Source organism: Panthera tigris, chromosome A3, assembly GCF_018350195.1.
Source record: "Panthera tigris isolate Pti1 chromosome A3, P.tigris_Pti1_mat1.1, whole genome shotgun sequence".
NCBI classification, from domain to species: Eukaryota; Metazoa; Chordata; class Mammalia; order Carnivora; family Felidae; genus Panthera; species Panthera tigris.
The window spans coordinates 11,411,076-11,435,305 of record NC_056662.1 but is presented as its reverse complement, the minus strand read 5'-3'; the positions used below and the strand labels follow the sequence as shown (position 1 = coordinate 11,435,305).

The 24,230-nt window shown below is 53.6% G+C and overlaps 1 long non-coding RNA gene across 1 annotated transcript; it reads right to left on the bottom strand.

Moving 5' to 3' along the window:
* Positions 1-8,597: 8,597 nt before the first annotated feature.
* LOC107179240 lies at positions 8,598-23,536 on the bottom strand. The gene is made up of 3 exons (XR_001509815.2): positions 23,440-23,536; positions 9,898-10,005; positions 8,598-9,126 (listed from the first exon to the last, which is right to left on the bottom strand). It is a non-coding gene; the product is annotated as an uncharacterized LOC107179240 (long non-coding RNA).
* Positions 23,537-24,230: the final 694 nt, after the last annotated feature.

Genomic DNA, 24,230 nt, shown 5'->3' with positions numbered 1-24,230 from the left:
AGATCGAAAAGATCGGGCAGGTTCAGCGGGGTGGCTCCGGTTATCATCAGTGCTCACTGAGTGGCGCTTTCCCTCTTTCTGCCTGGCTCTGACCTCGGCACAGCCTTGCGTGTGGAGCAGGGATCAGCGGTCCCGTTCCCATTTTATAGATGAAGAGCTGTGGGCGGAGGTCCCCAGCCCCTGAGAGCCGGACCCAGCCCACCTGACCTGCCGCTCTTAGCCGTTGTCCTCGGGTGGGGTGCGTGCCTTGTCTCATTCATTCGGCCGACGAACACGTGTGGGGGCCCAGTGTGGCCTAGTGGAACCGAGCAACTTCTGGCTAAGATACTTAGCACCAGCCGCGCACATAGTAGGTACATCGTAGTGAAAAGAAGGCATAAATGAGCAAACAAGGAAGTCCCTGTAAGATAATTACCACGGCCAGTGCTGTCTGAGTGCCAGACCCATCGTGAGCCACATGTGCGAGGCTTTCACAGACGGGACGTCCTCGGAGGGAGGGACAGTGATCATCCCCCCTTCCACGACGAGAAGACCGCAGTTCAGGGAAGGGATGTCACCTGCTCAAGGCCTTGTGGCCAGAAGGCAGCAGGGGTGTCACGGGAGCCCAGGCCTCCCAGACCCCGGCTGGACCCGCTGCCTTGGCATTTTGTATGCTCGGGCAGTTTCTCAACCCACCAACCCTGTGAAGGAGCTGGTGGCACTGTCTCGTCTTACAGTCGAGGAAACTGAGGCTGAGAGAGGCAAAGTAACTTGCCCAAGGTCACGCAGCGCGTGTGTTTGGGTCTACGTTCCGGACCTTGCCCCTTGCAGTCCTGCACCTTGAGGAGAGTTAATCCACCCCCAAGGGAAGGGAGGAGGGCCAGGGGGCTGGTTAGGCTCCTCGAGGTCTGCAGGACCAGGCAGGAGGCTCTGGAGGAGGTGGGGTGCCCGGGTGGGCACAGGGTAGCAGGTGGGCCTGGGGAGCCTCCAGCCTTCGGCCCCGCACGGAGGCACAGCTGCCAGGAGGGCCTACGGAAAGGCGGCCGTGTGGTGTGCACCAGGCTCACAATGGCTCCTTGTGTCTGCGCAGGTGGCGGGGGGAGGGAAGCATTGTTCCCTAGGACACCTTCCCGCCATGGCTGGCTGCAGGCTGTCCCTGTCCCAGGACATTTGGCATGGGGCTGTTCCGGGCGCCCGAGGGAGGTGTGTGTGTGTGTGTGTGTGTGTGTGTGTGTGTGTGTGTGTGTGTGTGCATGCACGGGGGGGGGGGGGTGGGGTGTCTCACACTGTCTCCGAATGTGCCCACACAAGTCTTGCACGCTGGTGGTGCGTCCGAGCAGGGCTGTGGCTTTCGGCGTCTGTTGTGCGTGCCAGGATAGGTCTCCCCGGGCGTACCTGGCTGTGTGCATATCGGCCTCCGGGCTCTCCGGGTCTCCATGGACCTTTAGTTGCACGCTCCATGTGTTGAGGGGGCCCGTCTGGGTCTCCGTCTCCACCTGGGTCTGGAGGGTCTGGACACCGAGGGGACGGCAGAACTTTGGCTTCGGGTGGGGGCCAAGCGAGGAACGGGCTTGTGGGCAGAGGGGACGCTCCCCCCCCCCCCGCCCCTACACAAAAGCCAGGAGGCAGGAGCGGGCCGGGCGGGGGGTGGTGATCGGGAGCTGCCAGGGCACCGGGGCAGCCGCCGAGGAGGGAGTGAGGGGAGGAGGACGCCTCAGGGCCACCGGTCATTCTCAGTGAGATGGACTTGTGGGGTTTGTGGAGGTGCCTCTGGCTGTGGGTGGAGAGCGGATTGCCCAACAAGTCCCAAAGCCGTGTGTGAGGTGGGCAGGAGGGGGGGGGTCACTGTGTCGCGTTTCACGAAGCAGTTCCACGGATGTGACCTCAGGTGGCCCCACCCCGGCAGGAGTGGCAGCTCCCCATTTTGCAGAGGTGGACACTGAGACCCAGGGAGGAGAAATGCCTTCCAAGGCTGAAAGTTTGGGAGCCCGTCCAAGGCCAGAGCCAGCTCTCGTTCTCCCCACCTGGCCTCCCTGCCCCCCCCCCCCCCCCCCCCCCCCCCCCCCCCCGCCAAGTCCCTTCCTGTCGCGAAGAGGGCTCAGGTCCAAATCCTGTCTCTGCCACTTAAATGCTGTGTGACCTTGGGCAAGTCGCATAGTCCCTCTGTGCCCCAGTTTCCTCATCTGCAAAATGGGGATAGTGTTCACACTGACCTCCAAAGTGTGCCACTGATAACCTATCCGTATGTGCTCCCTCTTTCTCCAAAACACTTACACCTGCTAACGCACTACGTGTTCTGTTCATTGGCTGGGGCACTCAAGTGTCATTTCCATGAAAGCAGGAAGTTTGGGTGTTTTGCTCACAACTAATGTCTAGACTGGTGTTCTGCACATGGTGGGTGCTCAGTGAACTTTTATTGACTGAATGAAACCAGGCAATACATGTGAAATACTGGAACAGAGCCTGAGACATAATAAGTGGAACCTGAGTATAATTATTGTTCGCTGGGGAATGGTCCAGGAGTGGGGAATTTGGAAGCACGAGAGCCTCCTTCCCCTCTGGATCTGCTGAGCCCTCCCTGGGCCAGATGTCTCCTGTCTCTAGTCTCCATGGCTGGAAGATAGGTTGGCTCTGGCTGGTGCAGCGAGCTGGGGGTGTCATGCCTCTCTAAGGCATCCGTGACTCATTTTCCCCGACTGGCCGTGGCTTATCCAGAGGCTTTAATGGTCTCTGCTCTCTCAGGGCATTCCCCAGCGTTGGGGCCTGACCACTCCCACGGCCCAGGAGCCCGGCCCGCCTGTCACCAATAGCAAACGCTCTGGGCAGGGGGGCAAATCCAGCCGACAAGTTTAGCTAAAATGTGCTGCCGATGGCACCAGGGGCCATTTGGGCAGGTATCTGTCAACCCCAGCATTTTTGTTCTAGGAGGCAGCTCTGTGATCTTCCCATCTTTCTAAGAAAGAATGAAAGTAGAGGCTTAGAGACCGATGGGGTGGGGTGGTGCCCCCCCCCCGCCCCCTCCGCCAAAGCTCCTCGCATCCAGCTTCCTGCCACTGGCCATCGCTCTGGGCTCGCCCCTGCTCCCTGTGTCCCTGAGTCCCTGCCCTCGCTGGGGATGAACAGCATGGCTAGGACTGCTCTGTGAATGCGGGAGGCGGGGCTGGGGTGGCTGGGATTCCTCCCTCAGGGACCCGCGGGGCTCTGGGGCCTTGTTTAGCACAACTGGGCAACCTTGGCATCCGCCCACAGACCCCCACTCTGTCCTCACGCCGCGGCCGGGGTTCAGGCCTCTGTCTCCAGGTCCTCCGTTCTCCCCACATTTATGGAGCACCTACTGTGTGCCCTGCCCCGGGGGTGACAATGAAAAGGCCTCTCGGTAGGGAATGGCTTGGCCCATTGGCAAGAGGGTGTGGAGGCCTGTGTGGCTGGAGCAGGGTGAGTAGGGGAGGGGAAGGGTGAGGTCCAAGGGGCCACGGGTCCAGATTGTGCAGGACCTCCAGGCCAGGGAATCTTGGACTTCCTTTTAAATGCAATGAAGACCCACCTGGGGGCTCTGAGCAGGATGTGCAGGAACTGCCTTTTCAATTCATGTCACAAAAGAAGCATTGTTCGTTTGGAAGCTCCTTCTGGCTGCTCTGGGGAGAATACAGTGGTGGGGGGGGGACAGTGAGGGGGGGAATGGGGACCAGGGAGGAGCGACAGCGGTGGCACAGAAGTGCTGAGAAATGGCATCCTGGGTGTATTTTGAAAATTGGAGCCACAGTGATGTCCGGCAGGGCGGGGGGAGGGGACTGTGGGGTCACAGGGGAAAGAGAGGAGCCTACGACAACTCCAGGGTTTTTCACTGAGTGACCGGGAGGCCTGTGGGACCATTTTCTGTAACGGGGATGTGGAGGAAGGTGCAGACCTGGGGAGCAGATGCTGTACTCAGTGCAGGGTGTGGACGTGTTTTGAAGGGGGAAGAGGAAAGCTACTGCCCGCACGGCCCTCCCCCGTTTTTGTCCTGGTCCAGATGCCCAGCACCTGTCCCAGGAAAACTGCAGCCGCTGCTCAGTTGTCCTCCCAGTCTCTCCCCAGTCCAGCCCTTCCTCTTCCACATCCGTCAAGTTCATTTTCAGAAGGCACAACTCTAGCTCCTGTCTCTGCTCGGCTCTAGAACCGTCCATGGCTCCCTGCTGCCACCTGGATAAAGTCCAAACCCCTTGGCTGGGTTAGCCTGGCCCTGAACGATCCACCCTGACCTCTGCAGCCTCACCCCCCACATGGCCAACCAAGCAGACGACCCTTGTTTCTTCTAACGAGCCCTGTCCCTTCCCACCTCCTCAGCCTTGCCAAAGCCAGTCCTGCCAGCTGGTGCCTTTCTCACCCCACCTCGGGGATGAGTTTAAAGGCCGTGCCTCCGATGTCTATAGCCTTTTGTTTGTTTCTTTCTCCGAGGACATGTCGCACAACGCTTTGAATTACACTTATTTATAGCTTCCCCTCCTCCCAGAGGGCAGAGAGGTGCCAGATTCATTTCTGGGCTTGTCGCCAGGCTCGGAGCAGATCCTTGTTAGATTCGGGGAGTGAGCTGTTAGAGGCTGCATTTGCAGTGCTCTGGGCCCACCCAGCACCCATTTCCCCTCTGCTGGAGAATATGCTGTGAGTTTCCCTGGGGCATCACCACCCTCTTGGCTTGCCTCAGGTGAGCTGACCCCAACCCCAGGCATAGACTCGTGGCCCAGGCCTGGCCAGTCAGAACTTCTTAGGCCCCTGGGCCACAGTGACTGGTTCAGGAATGGACACATGATCCAATCAAAGCCAACAGAACAAAAGATCTCTGGAATAGAAGAGGTTGTTGCCTCCAAGTGGCTGAGCTAGTGCGTTATCAGCCTGGAGCTGCTGTGGCCACGGTGCCACCATGACAGCAAAGAGTGTCTGAAAATACAGTCAACATAAGACAAACCAGAGCTGAGAGATGGAGACAGCCCAAGCCCCAAAAACATCATTGGTGCTCCTGGATCCAGCTGTATCTGAAGCAGGCCTCACCCTGAACTTCTCAGTTACATAAGCCAATATACTTTTCTCTCACCATTCTTTCCTTTAAAACCCACTTTGGGTTGGGTTTCCACTGCTTAACTTGCAGAATTCCTGAACGGTACATGAGCTTCCTCGTGGATATACCTCTTGCCATCTCGCTGCTCATCTGTCCATGCGTGGCCCCGCGTGAAGTTCCCTCTCAAGGAACTGCTTTGAATATCGATCCGTGGAGCTGATGTGCTTGTTTCTTTCCTCGCTCTTGGATGATATGAGTAATGATCACCGGTTCTATAGCTGCCTTGAGCAACTTTTGAAACAAGGCAGGGGGAGGGGCAAACAGAATAACCTAAAGAAGTAAAATGGGCTTAAGCTCCTGAGGGCTAAGGCTGGGCCTTCAGCCCTGTGGCTGCTCAGCATGGGCCTCGGCGCACAGAGGATGCTTCTCGACCATTCTTTGCTTGATAACATAAGGCAAGGTTTTTTCAACCTGGACACAAAGGGCATTCTGGACCAGACCATCTCTGTGAAGTACCTTAATCAGAAGTGTCTCCTCCAGAATTCGTCAGGAGCAGGTTTCTCAACCTCCGCACTACTGGCATTCGGGGCCGGGTCACTCTTGGCTGTGGGACCAACCTGTGCAGTGCGGGAGAGTTGAGCAGAATCCTCGTCTCTTTTCCTACTGGATGCGAGTACCCCTCCCTGCCCCAGGCTGTGACAAGCACACAAGGCTTCGGACAAATGTCCCCTGTGGAGCAAAGTCGCCGCTGGTGGAGATCCCTCTGGCTTAAGGAAAGCACTCTGCAACAGGCCTAGCACGTGGCAAGCGCTCCATAAATACCGGCAATCGGAAGACGGTGATAACGGGCTGAGGTCATCGCAGCTGATCGGTGAGAATCAGATCTGGCCAAGTTAACGGGGAGGGGAATTTATTGGAGGAACAGGGGAGCTTACAGAATTTATGCGGGAGGGGGAGAACGGGGTAAGAAAACAAGCACAGAAGCAAAGGCAGGGTAGAGGCCCAGGTAGTGCGAGGTGGATGTGCTGATACGGTGCTGGGCTGTCCTCCTTCCCGCAGTTCCTCTCACCTCCCCCTTCTGACGGACCCACCTTGCTCAGGCCCTCCCCGCGCACCAGCCCATAGACTCAGAGAATAGGCTGCACAGAGAAGGAAATTCTGGCCAGTGATGCCAGCTGGGAAATCTGCTGGGGGCTTCTGGGAAAGGTTTCCTTGCGCTCTCGAACCTCCCTTCCGTTTTAAGGTTGGAAAATATTCCAGTGTATGCAGAGACCGCATGTTCTCTATCCATTCCTCTGCCGGCGGACAGGTTGTTTCCACATCTTGGCCGTTGTGACTGACTGCCGTGACCATGGGGGTGCCAACACCTCTTCCAGATCCTGATTTCAGTTCCTTTGGATAAATACCCAGGAGTGGGATTGCTGGATCCTTTGCTAAGGGAGATAAGCCAGTCGCAGAAGGACAGACACCGTAGATTCCACTTGTATGAAGTATCTAAAATAGCGAAACTCCCAGAAGCAGAGAGTAGAATGCTGGTTCACAGGCGCTGGCGGGGAGGGAGGCTAACAGGAGTTGCTATTTATCAAGTAGAAAGTTTTGGTTATGCAGGGTGAATTAAGTTCTAGACATCTGCTGTACATCATGTCTATAGTTAACAATATTGTATTGTACACTTAAAAATCTGTGGAAAAGATAGATCTTAAACGCTCTCACCACAACAATAAAAAGAAAGGTTTATAAAACATTATGTGGAGTTTCCAATGATACCAACATTTAAACAATCGTTTACATATGAAAGTTCTTAGATAAAAGGGGAAAATAGAAACAGGCTCTTCCCTCTCTAGTGTTGGGGCGGGGTGGAGAGATGGTATGATGTTTGGAGCAGTGGCAGCCATCTTGAGTGAATGAAGAAATCCGGTTGGGGGGCAAGGCCTAACTCCCAGGACCTGGGGCTTTGCTGATATCACTAAGCTGCTGAATTAACCAATCCCCTGCTCCCCATCACTTCCAAGGGTGTTTGAGATAATAAGTTTTCTTATTCTTGAAGCCTCTTTAGGTTGGGTTTTTATTCCTTACGGCCAAGAGCACTGCAACAACGTGCCAGATCCTACAGATAAGTTGTTGCTTCCAAATTGCCCTTGACATTTCCCACCTGCTTCCTGAATAATGCAGAGGGACTCACCTTCACTGCCAGGCAGGTCGGATACACAGGTCCTCAACCATCTGTCAGACATATTCTGTGGCCCGGCAATGTACTCAGTGTTCAGGCAGGAGGACTCCCAGGAGACCACCTGCCAGTTCCTCCATAACCCTCAAACGTTGCCTCTCTGGGCCTCAGTTTCCCCATCTGTGAACTGGGGACGCAGTCATGGGACCACCTCTTTCACAGGGTGTTAGGACGGTCAAATGAATTATTTCCTGTAAAGTAACAGACACACTGGCAGGTGCATGGTAAGTGCTCAAGAAACGTGTGCTATTATTACTTGGGGAAAGGACGGAGGGACTCTGGCTGCCCCGGTGTGGGTGGGAGGAGCAGGACAAGACTGGCAGCCTCGGGGGGGAGACTGAGGTGGAAATAAAAGGTTCAACCTAGGGAGCTGCAAGGGAAAACACGAGCCACTTCCGCTCCTGAGGTGTGGGAGACGCCATGGTCCCCATCTGGACAGGAAAGTGCCTTTCTCCATGAAAGTGAGAGGAGAGGGGCTCCAGGGGGAGGGGAGGCTGAGAAACACCGTGGCATTAAGCTATGAACAGCGGAGACGGCGCTCACTCCTTCTTCCAAAGACCCCGCAGTGTCACGACAGCTTGGGGACCTTCCCCTGACACCCTCCAGAGCCTCCAGCGTTCAGGCTTGGGCTTCCTTCCTTACCCAGCCAGACTCCCCAGCACCTCCACACTGTGCCCCGAGCGCCTCCTCGCACCGGGACCCGTACGTGGCTCCCCCGGGGTGACAGAGGGCCTTGCCGTCACGGATTGAGCAACTCAGGTGAGTGTGCATTTTCCAGCATGGTCACCGGCATTCACTCACTTCCCCTCCCGCTCCCAGAACAAATGTCCTTGTCATTTCACCATGACCCTTCCTGTGGACCCTCCACGACGCAGCCGGGAACCTGAGTCACCCTGAGACGGCACCTCGCGTGACCTTGGTCCTGTAAGCCCCTGGCCTGGTCCACAGATGCAAACAGAAAGACTGATGATGACCATGACGGTGATGATGGTGGTGACGGCAGTGGCCCCCAAGTCTGACGGCGCCCTGAGCTCTTACACGGACTACCGTCGGGGTGGTCCTGTGCTTATCCCCGTTTTCTGGATGAGGAAAATGAGGCGAAGAGAGGCCAACGGGCGAATAAGCCAGAGTCACGATTTGAACCCACGCTGTCTGGTATAGAAATTCAATCACGTTTAGTTAGAGGTTGAACAAAACACCTTTATATGGGGCACCTGGGTATCTCAGCTGGTTGAGAGTCTGACGATTGATTTCGGCTCAGATCGTGATCTCAGCGTTCGTGAGTTCCAGCCCTGCTCGGGGTTCTCTTTCCCTCCCTCTCTGCTCCTCCCCTGCTCGCACCCTCTCTCTCTCAAAGATACGTAAATAAGCTTAAAAAAAACCCAACACCCTTATAGAAAAATAGGCAGGAAAAAAATAGGAATTCCATTCTAAAAGCTATCCGTTCACTCGTTCATCAAACAGATATTTCCATGGAAGCTACTGTGTGTGCACCGTGCTTCCCACTGGACGAGGAAGTCAGTGAGCAGTTTCCTGGAAAGGTTGAACACAGTTACCACCTGACCCGGCAATGCGACTCCCAGGTGTGTTCCCAGGATTGAAAACCTGTGTCCACACAAATATCTGTGCACAGGTGTTCTGGGAAGCACTGTTCACAACAGCCAAACGGTGGGAGCGACCCAGAGGCCCATCAGCTGACGAAGGACGAATCGTGGTGTTGCCCCCACGACGGAGTACTGCTTAGCAACAAAAAGGGATGAAATAGTGATTCGGGCTACCGTGTGGACGAGCCTCGAAAACGTTCTGTTACGTGAAAGAAGTCAGACACAAAAGGCCATCTGATGTCGGCTTCCATTGACGTGGATTGTGCAGAGTAGGCAAATGTCTAGAAACAGAAAGATCAGTAGTCACCAGGGGTATGAGGGAGGGGAAATGGGAAGTGACTATAAATGGCCCCGGGGTGTTCTGGGGAGGGAAACGGGTTGTGGCAGTGGTTGGACTGTCTGTGAATGTAGTGGAGACCGTTGCATCTTACGCTTTAAGTGGGTGAATTGTGTGGCATCCGAATTCTATCTCAGTAAAGCTGTTACAATAAGAAAGTGTTGGGGGCGCCTGGCTCTCTCGATCTTGGGGTCATGAGTTCGAGCCCCATGTCGGGTGGAGAGATTACTTCAAAATATATAAAATAAAAATCTTGAGCGGAACGAGGGAAGGAAGAAAGAAAGGAAATTAAGGAAGCGATGGGCTCACAGGGCTCCTCGGCTGGTCAGAGTCAGCCACCAGCTGCGCTTTTGAGCCCCTGCTGAAACATTCAGCGACCCGAACCCTGGCTCCCAAAGAGCGTGAAGAATTGCCCCAGAAGGCAGACTTTCCCCCCAGGGCTCGGCATCGCCTGCAATGGAGGCCTTGCTCCCTCCACTTCCCTTTTTGCTCCTTTTAAAAGCAAACGATTTAAATGCAACCTGAGAAAGCTCCTGTTAACTTCTAGCCCCAAACAAGAAGGAGATAGAGGCAGGTGAGCTTGCGGTTCAGGTCTGCCCTGAAGAGCAGGCCCAGCGTCTTCCACTGGGTCCATCTGTGAAGGTTCTGGAATCTGGTGCACAGGCGTGGCAGGGTGGGGACTGCTTTTCTGCCCCTTTCCTCCTCCCTGTCTCACCTGTGTGGGTAGAGTGGCCACAGACACTTAGCGAGCATCAGAAAGATGGACCCCAGAAGAGGAGCTCTGGTGGGGGAGGCCTGGCCGTCGCCCTCTGATCCCATGGACCTGAAGGAGAAAAACCGTCCAGTGTCAGGCCAGGACTGTAGGGTCAGGAGAGACCAGAAAGCCGCCAGGAGGAAATCTGAGCCTTTTCTGGGAGCAAGACAGGCGGCCTCCAGCTCAGGGAGGGGCTGAGGAGAGAAGATGGTAACGGGGAGGGGTCCCGGGGGCCTTGAAATCCTGTGTGTGTGGCCAGCAAGGAGATGCGACAAGGCAAGGGCTGACCTGAATCCTGGCTGGGTTTGTGACTAGCTAATATTCCTTCACCCGTCAACCACTGGCTGAGGACCTACTGTGTGCCAGGTACCAGAAGAACTTCCTGAGCCGGGTGTGGGGGAGGGGCTGGGGAGAGACCAGGTCTCTGCACTCATGGAGGTGGGCCCTACTGGGGGGACCAGCAATGGACCAAAAAGCAACACACCCGGCACAGAATGCTACGTGGGGACAATCTTGAGGACATCAAAGGGGGATGAGAAGCCAGAACAAATGGGCGATCCGGGAAGGCCTCTCTGGGGTGGTGGCACTGGAGTGATGTCATATCTAAGGCAGAGGAACTGCCCACTGCAAGTGCAAAGGCCCTGAGGCAGGGTGGGAAGAGGGCGATTGATGAGGGGGATCATAGGGGCCAGACCAGGCAGGGTCTGACGCTCTGTCTTGAAGACTGGCTTTCCTCGGACTGAGGTGGGAGCCACGGAGTGTTCTGAGAACAGGAGGCCCTGATCCGATCTAGGTTCTGATAGGATTCCTCTGGCCCCAGACAGAGTGGACTGTGGGGTGGTGGGAGGGACAGAAGCAGAGGCGACTGTGGTCATCCAGAGGTGGGGTGACAGTGGCTGGCCCAGGGCAGAAGCGGCAGAGGTGTGAAGAAGCAGTCGCTGTTTCCTCTAATCACACACACCGCCTGCTGCCCAGAGAGACGGTGCGGGGGAAACCAAGGAGGTTGTAAACACACACAGACACGTGTATTCTACAATCACTCGGTTTCACACGTATCACATTCTGCACACAGATTCCACATCTGTATGATACCTACATGGGCGTAATCTCCGCTCACGAGGAGTCAACGTTTGTGCTGTAAACCCAGCTGGCCCTGGGTTCTAAAACCCCGGGTGAGCGGACCTCACGTCCCGGAAGGGGCGCAGCTCTGGAGTTGGGGGGCGCGGACTCTGTGTGACTCAGGCCCGGCTTCTCTGATCCTCATTTTCCTCGTCTTTAAAATGGGGATGACGATGCCTGCCTCCAAGGGTTGTCGGGAGGACTGGATGAGATCACCGTGTATGCAAAGCAGCTGGGCTGGCGTGGGAGCGGGGACGATTTATTAATAGTCATCACAGTAATAATGAGGTCTGTTTTGGGGCCAAGCAAACCCCACGGAGCACCTTCCTGGAACAAGGGTGTGCACACACACCTGCACACCCACTCTCCTGCTTGGGGCGCATGGGAAAGGGGGCAGACCTGTGGCCTCCGTATGGGCAGGATGGACCAAGAACTACCGTGGAAGCCTGTGAGTCAGCTACAGGGCATAAAACAGTTAATGGGCGTGCCGCCCTGGCTACAGTAATGATGGAGAGACAGAAGCTTAGATAATATCCGGAAGGCAGGTGGATTAGTCAGGGCTCTCTCGGTTCTAAGGGACAGAAACCTAACTCAAACCGGTTTAAGCAAAAGAAAATTTATTGGGTCATGTAAAAAAAAAAAAAAAAATCCAGGGGTGTTCTTGCTTCAGGCATAGCTGGATCCAGGTGTTTGAATGATATCATCAGTTTTCTCTGTCTCTCTGGAAGGTTGTGCTAATTAATATATGTGAGGTTCTAAACAGCACCTGACACACCTAATGCACCATAATATTAGCTTTTGTTTTATTACTACTATTTCTATTACTGCTACTACTCAGAAAAAGTCAGTGCTTTTTCTCAATTATTCCTGTGGAAGTCCCAGGACTGGATCTCATTGACTTTGGTTGCGTTATGTGGCCATTTCTGAATCAAACCCTGTGGACCATGGCCAGGTTCTTTGAACATCAGGTCCTGTGACAAGGCTCCTGTGACTATCCTTGAGGCTGGAGATGGGGTCGGCCCCACTCAAACCCCATGCACTGGGAATGGTGGAGAGGGGCTCCTCCCGGGAAGTGGGGGCTGGCCAGGCTCAGCCATCCCCCCCACCCCGTGGTGGCTGTGCCGGAGTCCTCGCCAATGCCTGCCCCCCCCCCCCCCCAAGGAGAGCCCTAGACTCTAGCAGTCATTGCTCGTCCATCACCTGGGAGTCCTGAGCCTGGCTTCTGCCTAGTGTTGCCTTCTTTGCACAAGGGCGGCCTTTAGAGTCAGACAGACATGGGCTTGGTACCCGGTTCTACTGCTTAATTAGCTTCCCCCGTGTCTCAGTTTCCCCACCTGTGAAATGGGACAATTATCACACCTCCTTAATTCAACAAATAGTTTATGGGATACTCTATCCGACATTTATTGGACACCAGTGGCCTCAACACTTTTTATGTATTAACTCGTTTGACCCTTGCAACAATAAACCTGGGTGTTAAGGGTAACCATCCCATTTTTACAGTAGAGAAAACCGAGGCACAGAGAGGAAGAGTCACTGGTCGTAAGGTCACCCAGCCAAGGAGTGGCAGGGCTGAGATTTGACCCAGTCGGCCTGGCTTTAAAGCCTCGGAACCGTGGATTATGAGATAAGACTCAGCCGCTGTCATGTAGTAACTTTCTATGTGCAGGCTGTCCCTGCCTGGCAAGCTGTGTCCCTTTTCACCTGCCTCGGTTTTTCTCATCTGTAAAATGGCCCCACAGTTGTGGAAGAGAGAGTGAGACAGAAGGGGATGAAGTGACATGAGGGCCTTCGTTTATTTAACAAATACTTAGTGAGCACCTACTATGTGCTGGGCACTCCGCTAGGCACTGTGGGCACAGCAGTGAACGCAACACACTCCCTGTCCTCTCGGCTGACATTCCAGCGCTGGGACGGGCACCAGATGAGTCAACCCAGAGGTGAACAAGATGATCTCGGGTGGTGAGTGCTTTGGAGAAGACAGAATGCGGTGACAGGACAGTAACAGAGCAGTCAAGAGGCCTCTAGGAAGAGAGGCACCTGACCTGTGTCCTGAAGGAGGAGCAGGGGTCTCCCTGGGAAGATCAGGTGTGGGAAGCACCTTCTGAGCAGGGAGAACACCAGGTGCAAAGGCCCTGAGGTGGGAATAGTGAGACAGACTTGGAGCAAACCCTGTTCTTGCCACTGGCTGGGAAACCAAGGCACAGAGAGAAGGGTCAGACCCCAGGCCACACAGCTGGCACAGGTGGTGCTGGGGATGCACGGGGAAGGCACACAGGGGCTGGGGCCTCTGTAGATGCACCGCAGCCAGAATCTTCCGGGCTGCCCCAGGGGCAGCCTCCCCGTCCTGAGCCGTCCCAGCTGTTTGGGGGGCAGCTGCTGAGGCCCCGGTTCCCTTATTTAATGACAAACAACATTCTTCACCCTCATTGACTTATGAAACAGATGCCCATCAATCTGCCACCATCTGGCCCCACTTCCTGGGTGGGATGACAGGTCCCAGTGACTGCCTTTGGGGGCTGAGAGAGGGGCACCTCGACTGGGGGGCACTTGGTATGGCCTCGGTGCTGGGGCTGCGCCCGGCCAGGGCTGCATATCCTTGCCTGCAGCGAGAAGGACAGTTGAGGGTCCGTGTGAACATCTATGCAACAAGGGAGGCGAGCACCTGGCACCGAGTAGCCCTCAGCTCTCAAAGGGGCCGGGATGCTGCCCCCGAGGGGCAGGGTTGTCACCTCCTGTGTCTGGAGAGCAGGGCAGAGAGGGTACAATTCTCCCTCCCAGCGACCTCTGCAGGGGGTTAAAGAGTTCCCACTCGGTGGATGGGGAGACTGAGGCTCTGAGAAGCTCGGGAACTTGCCCGAGGCCTCACAGCATCCGAGTGAGGGAGGGGTTCGGTGCTGGGTTCCTGCAGCCCCAGAGCCTCCCCTTTCCACGCCAGCACCTCGCAAACCACAATTTTTCACAAGCTGTCGATTGTGACGGTAACATCCCCACGGTTTGTCCTCCCGGGAGCTTTGCACTGGGCTCCATTTGCGGGCCTGCGTCAGTTCTAATGTCTTGGCTGATTTGAAGCTGGGGAGGGGAGCTTTTTAAGTGAATTATTTTTTATGCCCAAATAATATTGTGATAATAACGTTCACTGACAATTATTGAACGCGATAGCTACGTGCCAGGGACTTTCCACACATTATCTTACTTTGGAATTCACACCAACCTTCTGAGGAAGGCTCTGTTATGCCCTCTTGACGGCTGAGGAGCCCAAGGCTCTGAGCCATGAAGGACCTGCCCAAGGCCACACAGCTGGGTTGTGGTAGAGGCAGGATTCGAACCCAGGCCTGTCAGACAGCAGAGACCCATGCTTCTGAGAGCTGGCTTTGGAACATGGGACTTTTCCTCTTCCGACTTTTATTTGAGAAGCCAGTATGAAGCATTGAGAAAAATCCCAACAACAAGTGCCCTGTGCCAGCTTCCGGCAGGTGCCTGGGCTCTGAACACCCATGGAGAGGGTCCGGGAAGGGTGGGAGGTATAGCCCTCAGGGGCCGTGGCATGAAAAGAAACACCCATGGGGATTCGTAGCCAGGCCCTTTAGCAAGCTAGAAGCTTCTGAGCGGCTCCCCATTACCCTGCCTGTCGTCTGGCATCCAACCTGATGCCATATCCCCTAAATAACTCGTTCTGTCTCTCTGCCTCCATTGGGCACAGCCCCCATCACTGCTCCCCTGGACCACTGCAGCGGTCCCCCCCTTGGCCTCCACCATCACCCCTGTGATCTATTCCTCACTCAGAGGGATCCTGTTAGAACCCAAGGCAGAGTATTTCTAGCCTCTGGTGAAAACCCCTCTGCATGTTCCCCTTTGCTCTTAGAAGAGCCCTCAAGTTCTTGTCACCAAGGCCCCACAGAGCATTTCCCCTTAATCTCTCCACTCTAGCCACCTGCCCCCCCCCCCTCTGTTTCCAGAACCCTCCCAGCCGGTCCCCACCCAAGGGCCTTTGCACTTGCTATGCACATCGCCTGGATTTCTCAGCCCCCAGGCTACACAACTATTTCCTTCTTGGCTCAGACGTCACCATCGCAGGGAGGTCTTCCCTGACCCCCCAGCTCCGAAGAAAGCTTGTGTTTCCCACATTCCACCTTGGCACCCCTGAAGTCCGGTCCGCACTGTAGCCAGAGGGAGCTTCCTGAACCCTGAGTCTCAACAAGGTCCTCAACCCTACCGAAATCCTCTCTGGCTGGAATCCGACCCCCCTTAAGTCTCCAGTACCTTAAAGCAAAGCCCCTGATGAGGCCACTGCTGCCTGAACCTCCTTCCTCTCTCTTCCTGAGCTCTCCTGGCCCCCTCGCTCAGCCAGACTTAGCTCGTTCCCCCAAGGGCCAGCCTTTAGGCCGGGGTCGCGCAAACACGGGCAGGATTATTCTCCGTGGTGGGAATCTGCCCTGCACACTGTAGGGTGTTTGTTGAGCAGAATCCCTGTCCTCTCCCCACCCGATGCCAGCAGCAGCCCCCTCCCCAGCTGTGACAACCAAAAATGTCTCCAGACTTTGCCACATTCCCCAGGGGGAGCAAAATCACCCTGGTTGGGAACCACTGGGCTCAGCTTTTGACCATGTTGTTCTCTCTTTTGGGAACATTCCCTACCAACCCTCCACCCTCATCCTGTTCAGGTCCCTTTAGATGCCGCCCACAGGGGAGCCTTCGCCACCCCAGGCTGGGTCAAGAGTCCTGTGGGTACCGATCTGCCCTCAGAGAGACCTGGTGATGCCATCTTGAAATTGTGCGGTCTCTATTTGTGCCCCAGAGCACATCATCTCCACAAGGACAGCACAGTGTCCTCTCTGTTCGTCACAGGGCCTGGCACAGGGGCTCAGTCCACATCTCACACTCCCTCACCCCTTCTCCGCCTCTCTGTCCCCTTTCATCTTGGCAGCCGGAGACACTGGAAACAATCAGACATGGTCCCCGTGCCCAGCCAGCTCGCATTCTGGTGACAGTCACAGACACACGGAGGCAAAGGCGACACTCAGGTTGAAGTCGCCGTGGGGGGAAACGCAAGGCGTCACCTAGGCCAAAATATGTGAAGGTGCAGTCAGGATGGGCTTCTTGGGGGAGGTGACGTCTGGCAGGTAACATCTAGACAAGTAGAAAGAGGACATGTCAGAGTGACGGTTGCACAGTCTTGTGAATGTACTGTCACTGTCACTTTAAAATGCCTAATTTCATGTTATGTGAATCTCGCTTCAATTAAAAAAATGAGAATAAAAATAGTGCAACCTGGGTTCCAGTTCGAGGAAACGATGTGCAAAAGTCTGGAGGCTGGACGGAGCACACGGGGCATTGAGAAGTGCCGGTCGTATTGTGTGGCTGGAGCCTCGGGTCACAGGGGGGCTGGTGGCGGTGGAGGGTGGTGGCTCTGAGACAGGAGGCGGGGCAAGGGGCCTGTGGCCACCATGACGAGTTCGTATTTTTCCCTAAGTTGAGAGCCATGGAAGGTTGCAGGGGGAGGAAGGACAGGATATGACTTGGGTTCTATCAGGATCCTTCTGGCCGCATGAGAAGGGACTGTCGGTGGGTGAGGGTGCAGGCAGGGACAGCAGGGAGGCGGCGACTGCCGCAGTCCGGGTGGGAGAGGACAGTGGCCTGGCCTGGCGGGGAGGGGAGCGCCTGCAGGTGAGAAGGTCCAGTCTGAGAGCTATTCAGGGCATAAAACAGACAGCGGTGGTGGTTTGGATGTGGGTGGTGAGAGGGGGAGCGTCAGAGACAGTAACCAAGTAGCCGAGAGCAGAAACCCGCTGGAACCTGGCCCCTGCATCCTCCCAGGGACCCAGCTCTGCCCCCCCCCCCCGGGCCTCTGCTTCCCCTCCAGGCTCCCTCAGACACAGCCTTGGCTCTCCCACAACACTCTGTGTGACCCCTGGCCAGCTCTTGACCCCTCTGGGCCCACTTCTGGGGCATCTGTGTGCCTTCCTCTCCAGGAAGAACACGAGGGCACAGGAAGCCACCGGCTCAGGCAGAGAACCTTGAAGAACCTGTCCTGCTGGCCTCACCCGCCCCTCCCGGGTGCTCAGGAGGCAGAGGGGGCACCCGGGGCAAGGTCTGGGCAAGAGGATGTGCCCCAGCCCCTGCACGCCCTACGCTGACAACCAGCCCTCTGCCCACCGGAGGCCCCTGTGGGGTCCGCACCTGCAATCCCAGGGGTGGTAACCCCAGGCCCAGCCTCAGACTCTGAGCCCCACCCTGTGGCAGAGGCTGCCCGGGCCTCGGGGAGGAAGAGCCTCCTTCAGCAGCACAGCTTGGTGGTCAAAGGCACGGGGGCCAGAGCCGGGCCTGCGTGCAAATCCCAGCTCTGCCCCTTTCTGCTCTGCAGCCTTGAACAAGTGACTCAGCGTCTCTGATGCCCAGAGAGAAAGAGGGCTGGCCAAGAAGTCACGTTTCACACAAGTGGGGCTTTTCTTCTCATGAGGTGGTATAAGTCTCCATGTACAAACCGAAGCTTTATGGGCTTTGTGGTTTTTTGCAAATTGAACGTAACTTCCATTTTGGGCCACCTCGTTCTGCCGGGCTGGTGGAGACCTCGTTGATTCTTTCCTCTTCCTTTTCCACCACCCGTTCCCTACTCCTCTTGGGTTCCTGTCCTTCCGTGAGGTGGAGATGTTGGGGACAAGAGCAGAGTAGGGACGTGGGTTGGGGACGGGCAAGTTCCCACCTATCAGGCCCCGTGTAGTGCTGCGGCTGTCCCTTCCCCATAGCCTGTGGCCTGGGGTCCTCTGACTATTTCCTGGCCACTCCTAGGGGCTGGCTGGAGGCTGCCTTTCCAGAATCACAGAGAAGCCGTTCCCACCACCGTTCTGGCCTCGTTGAGCTCAATCTGGGGCCTTGGCCACCCACACCTGCCACCCTCCTCTCTGCCCCAGCCCTGGAATCTTCCTCTGGTTCTGGGTGGGGGAGCCTTGCTCTCTGTAAGATGCTTTTTTCAAAAATATGAGTTCTTCCTGCTCCCCTTGGCTTTTGAAACTCTGAAGCCAGGAAGCCTCCTGGGATTCCTGAACTTCGGTCCCACTCTTTCCCAGGAGGCACGGAGCCCAAGCTGGTTCTGCTGCTTTATGTGGGGAGGGGCCAGGGCCGGGGGCGCAGAGAAGAGGGAGGAGACGTCAGCTAACGCAGCATTCCCTAACATTTTGGTCTCCGGATCCCTTTCTATTTTAAACAATTATTGAAGACTGCAGGAGCTTTTGTTTGAGAGGATTATATCAACCGCTATTTGTATTAAGAATTAAAACTAAATCCAGTATACGTTAATATAATTAACATATTTTTATAATAAATAACTGTATATTTCTTTTTTTTTTGTTTATTTTTATTTATGTTTGACAGGGAGAAAGAGAGAGAGCACAAGCCAGGGAGGGGCCAGAGAGAGGGAGAGACAATCCCAAGCAGGCTCCACACTGTCAGCACAGACCCCGAAACAGGGCTGGATCTCACGGGCCATGAGGTCGTGACCTGAGCTGAGATCAAGAGTCAGATACTTGGGGCGCCTGGGTGGCTGAGTCAGTCAAGCGTCCGACTTTGGCTCGAGTCGTGATCTCGTGGTTCGTGAGTTTGAGCCCCACGTCGGGCTCTGTGCTGACAGCTCGGAGCCTGGAGCCTGGATTCTGGATTCTGTGTTTCCCTCTCCCTCTCCCCAAAATAAATAATCATTAAAAAAGAAAAAGAGAGACACTTAACTGACTGCACCATCCAGGCGTCCCAACTATATCTCAACATAAAAAAATTAGGGAGAAAAGTGGCATTAGTAACCCTGTTCACATTTTGCAACTTTCTCAAATGCCTGGCCTAATAGGAGGCATGACCTCTGGGCCCTCATCCGGCCTGTCGTGACATTTTGTTTTGTCTGAAGTGTCTGAAGAAGAAACTTGGCTTTCCAGAGGCACCTGGCTGGAAAGGGGGTGTAATCCAGCCAGCTGTAATACTACTCCTCTTTGATATCATGCCAGAACTCACCACTGGCACTTTCTTAAGGTTCGGTTCAATATGGAATCTAAATACCTGTCAGTGAGCTTTTCAAACTCTTTACCCTCACGGGAGAAGCGACCGAAAAAGGTAGATCATCTTGTGAACCCCCGGAAAGGGGTCCTGGGAACCCGCGGGGATCCTTGACTTTGAAAACTGCTAAGGTTCCAAAGAAGAAAAATGTCCCATCAGACATAAAACTGCTGGTTGACTCTCACAAGAGGCATCCCAGAATAGGATTAAGAATCTGCATTCGGTTCCCATTTCCACTGTTTCTGGGCTGTGTGTCCTTGGGTAGGTCACTGTGTTTCTCTACGCCTGTTTCCTCGCCTGTAAATGGCGATAACGAGGCCTTATAACCAGACAGCATGGTGACAGCACATGCTTGCTGTCAGGACCCATGAAAAGCACAGGATAAATGCAAAGGAGTTTTCGAGTATCAGTCCTCTAGCCTCACCTACTCCTTCCTGCCACAGGGCCTTTGCACCAGCCGTTCCTTCTGTCTGAAACCCCTTCCTCCCTGGCTTTGCCAAGAGAACTCCTTCTCATCCTTCAGCTCTCAGCTCAAATCCTACTTCTTCCAGAAAGCCTTTCCTGACCTTCCTGGAATGTCAAACGCCTCTACTGGAGACCCCAGAGCATGGCTGAAGTTTACATTTTCTAGAGTCATTAGGTGATTATCTGTCTCGTACCAGGCCATGAGCCCAGGCTAGTTTTTGCCTCCTACCTTAGTCGTGCTTGTGTGGACTGAATGCGATTGAAAGAATATTAGGCATAAAGTGTCACCTTTAGTGATTCCTTGGTCTTTCTATCCTTAGAATTTGGAAAAGCTGGGTTTTGAGAAGTGCTGCCTCCCCAACCCCCCACCTTCTCCACTAACAGCCGGTTTGCACCAGGGATAGGGGAGGCAAGGGTCCATGCCCTTTTGTGCCGGGTCCCCTGTGGTCCTCTGGGGTGACGTCACCTCCCCCAGCAGCTCTTTTCTTCCTTCAGGTGGTTCCCTGCTCTGAGCCCACAACAGTCTCTCAAATGTCCAGGCTGGCAAACCCACTGCTCCCTCTGTCCAAACATCCCGCTCCCTCTACCCACTGTCCCTTTAAGACTGGTTCAGCCAGGATTTCCTGTCCCTACCCCAGGCCTGGACTGTGTCCCTGTGTCCCTGTGTCCCTGTCATCACGGCACAGGCTGCATTCCCTATTTGTCGCCTTGTCTCCATCCCCTGCCCCCGCGAACCAGGCAGTGTGTTCATCAGGGAAGGGATCTTGTCGTCTTTGCTCCTCCGGAATCAGGTGTTGGGCCTGGCATCCCGTAAGTGTCCAAAACATTTGCTGAAATGATGGGAAAGTAGAAGTTTAGGGGTCACGAAAGAGGGTTGTAACCGATTGTTTGGGGCTGCAAGTAATAGAAACTCAGCTTAGACCAACTTAACTATGAAGGAGATTTATTGGCTCCCATAAACAAAAGCCTAGCAAAAGATGAGCTTCAGGCTTGGTTCGATCAGGGCTCTAGCTCTTTCCCTCTGTGTTTCACCCAGCTCTGTGATTCTGTGTGTTGATTTTTTTCCTCTATCTGGTTTTCTTCATGGTGTTAAAATGGGTACACCAATTCCAGGCCTCATTCTGTTCAGATGAGGAAGGTCTCTTTGAGTGGCTTCTAAGAGTACTTGGAATGCATCTTTTCCAGAAGCCCACAACACTGAGTGTCCTCTACACTCAATGGACCAAACTGGTTATATGTCCATCCTGAGCCAGTAGCCACAGCTAGAGGGTAAGATTTAGATCTTCTATTATTAACTAATTAATTTATTTATTTATTTTGGAGACAGAGAGACAGAAAGAGGGGGAGAGGGAGAGAATGAGTGGGGGAGGGGCAGAGAGAGAGAGGGAGACACAATCCGAAGCAGGCTCCAGGCTCTGAGCAGTCAGCACAGAGCCAGACCTGGGGATGGAACCCATGAACCATGAGATCATGACCAGAGCTGAAGTTGGATGCTTAACCTACTGAGCCACCCAGGGCCCTGCAGGGTAAGATTAAAAACTTAGCTTAAGTTTGGAGCCAGGAAGAGTCAGCTCCCCTCAAAAGAAGGGCTGCATGAGAGATGTGGCCACTGTTCCAAGAGAAGAGAGAGGGGGCAAGACAGCCAAAACATCCACTCTAGAAGTTTAATTATATTAATATCTGAAGAATTTATTCCTTGAGCAAAGACCAATCCAGGGAAAACTTTGCCAAATGTCTAGATATTTCACCAGAACCTCGTATCAAAGGCAAGAAGATAACAGATTTTTCTGCTCTCTGATTGAATTCCATTGCCTAAACCCACAGCCAATTCACAAAGCCACAAATGACTTTACTGAATATTTTTTTAAGTATGTTTGTTTTTCCGATTATGATAACAATACATGCTTGTTGTTAAAATATTTAAATAATGTAGAAAAGTATTGAAAACAGTGGTTTTCAGCTGAGAGCGGTTTTGCCCCTCAGGAGACATGTGGCAATGTCTGGATGCATTTTTGGTTGTTATGACTGGGGGGTGGGGGCACTACTGGCTTCTGGTGGGTAGAGGCCAGAGATACTGCTAAGCATATCCTACGATGCCTACAGGACAGTCCCTCGAAACAAAAAAGTATCTGGCTCCAAATGTCAATAGTGTCAAGGTTGAGAAAGTCTGACTTAAAGGAAAGTAAAAATTACTGAAAACCCTACCACCCAGAAATAAATGCCGCTGACATTTCAGTAAACATCCTTTAGACAACTCTTTAATAGACTGCATCAGCACACACAACTTAGTACAAATTAGAACACGCATTCGAACGTTTTTTCTCCACAATATGTTGTAGCATCTTTCTAGATTGCCATTTTTGTTAGTACTTTAGGACCATTTAATATAATGATTTGTATATTTGTTTAATGCCATTTAACTTTTTCATATAGTACTTAATTAAGTTTACCATTGTTTTCTTAGCGAATCCTCCATAATTTAGCATTTTGGATTTCTTCCCCCAATGTTCCACTATTATAAACATGCTACAAGGAACACCCTTGCCCATAGAAAATGCTTGGCCTTAGGATCAATATCCTTGGGATAAATACCCCAAAGTTAAATTTCCAGGTTGCTTTAAAATTTCTGCCCATTGAATGTCATAGTACACAGTGCCATTCTATGCCAATTTGACAGATGGAAAGTGACATATCATTATAGCTTTTATTTCCATTTCCTAGATTACTGACAGGGTAGATCTTTTCTTCATAGGATCACCTGACTTTTGTGTTTATGTGTGAAAAATCCATTTTATAATAGGGTGCTTATCTTTTCTTATTGTTTTGCAACAGCTCTTTGTATATTAAAGAGAAAGATATTAACCCTTCTTAAGAGTTCCATAATTGTTGACATTAGAAGGCTTCTTTTCTTTCTTTCTTACTTTTTTGTTGTTGTTGTTGTTCCCTTGTGCTTTCGAAGGATGTGCCTGATGTTCTGGCAAACATTTCATGAATTACATTAGGAAATAACTTTTGTCACAAACCCATTTAACAACCATTCTTTGTTCCCGCCTCCTGATAATGCTCAGAGCCACAGCGGCAGCCTTTGCCCAACTCCGTGTCATTAACCCTTGATCTTTTCCTGCTGAATAGCAGATTGCTTTCCGGAGCGGGGAACACAGTTTCATTTTCACCTTCCCGCCGATGGAACTGCCTCTGACTCTGTGCCAGAAGGCTGTTTACATAAGAAATGATTTGACTATATTGTACAACCAATGGCAGCCTTTCTCAGAATGAAGAAGCCAGAAACATATAATCAAAGCCATTAACTATGTACAAAGAAACACAGCCCACTCTAGATTTCCCACCAACCGTAATAACAGTTTTCCAGGAAAAAATAAGAACGGGACTATGGTTTCCTACTAAAACATGTTAGAGGAAAGACTTTTAAAAGGACATTTGTAGCATTAGCCCAGTTGCACTCTCAAATCAGACCAGCCTGGACTCAAGTCCCCGCTCTGTAAGTTGTGATCTCGGGGACGTCACTTACCTGCCCTGAGCCTCTTTTTCTTCCATTTGTAAAATGGCTATAATAAAATATCAGGTCTACAGGGTTATTGAGAGGATTACCTGAGAGCATGCGTAATGAAGCACTTTATCAATCAGAATGTGTTCAGCCACAGGGGATAGAACACTCGGCTAAAGGTGGCAAAAAAGAAACAAGAGAAAACATATTTCTAAGGTGCTAAACAAACCTTTGGAGGTATAGTAGCAGCATGACTAATGTCAGCTACTTCTGCCAGGCACCTTCAGACACGTAAGAAGAAAAAGAACGGGAAGGGAGAGTCATAATTTCACCTGAGAAGGCTGTTTAATTCCAAGGTGTAAACGAAAACTCACATTCTCGCCATCGTCCTGCTTGGCAGTTTATAGGTGCGTCTCCTTACAATTTCAGGGTGGCTGCCGCAGCCCCAGGCATCACGCACGGGCTGACAACATCAAGTAAAAGAGGAGGCGGGGTATCTCCTCCTTCTCCCACGTGTCTCCTTCCAGGAGGGAGAGAATTACTCCCAGAAGCCCCCTTGCAGATTTCTCATTGGCCGAGATGGCATCACAAGCCCAACTCCAGGCCAATCACTGACGAGGGAAGGGAGGATTCCCACCATTGGCTCCGAGGCTGGGGAGGGGAAGGGCCACCGCCCCCGAGCGCCTGGATGGATGCGCGTCTAGCAAAACTGGACCCCGCACCCGGCTTGTATGAGGTGCCCCAGGGGCCAGCGATCCGCAAGCTCTGGGCTGGGAGTTCGGGCTGCGGGAGGGCGGCGCAACGGGTCCGGGAGCCACTCTGCGCGCCACACCCCTGTATCCAAGCACGGGCTCACCGTCCCCCACGCCATATTTGAACTCAGGGTCTGCTCTTCACCTTACCCCCCCCCCCCAGCTTCTGTTGTTGCCCACCTGGCTCAAGCCAGAAGCCGGCTGGCCCTCGAGACTCCCTGCTTTCCCTCGCCATCTATGCTCGACCGTCTCCACCCCTGCCGTCAACTTCCACCCGACCCTCCTTGTTCCCGGAGCTGCCACCCGTGCTGTTCCCTCTGCCCGGAATCCTTCCCACCGCTGCTCCCCATCAGCTTTCTCGGGGAAGCCTCTCTGACCTCCTCCCGGTCACCCCCGCTCTGTGTTCCCTCACA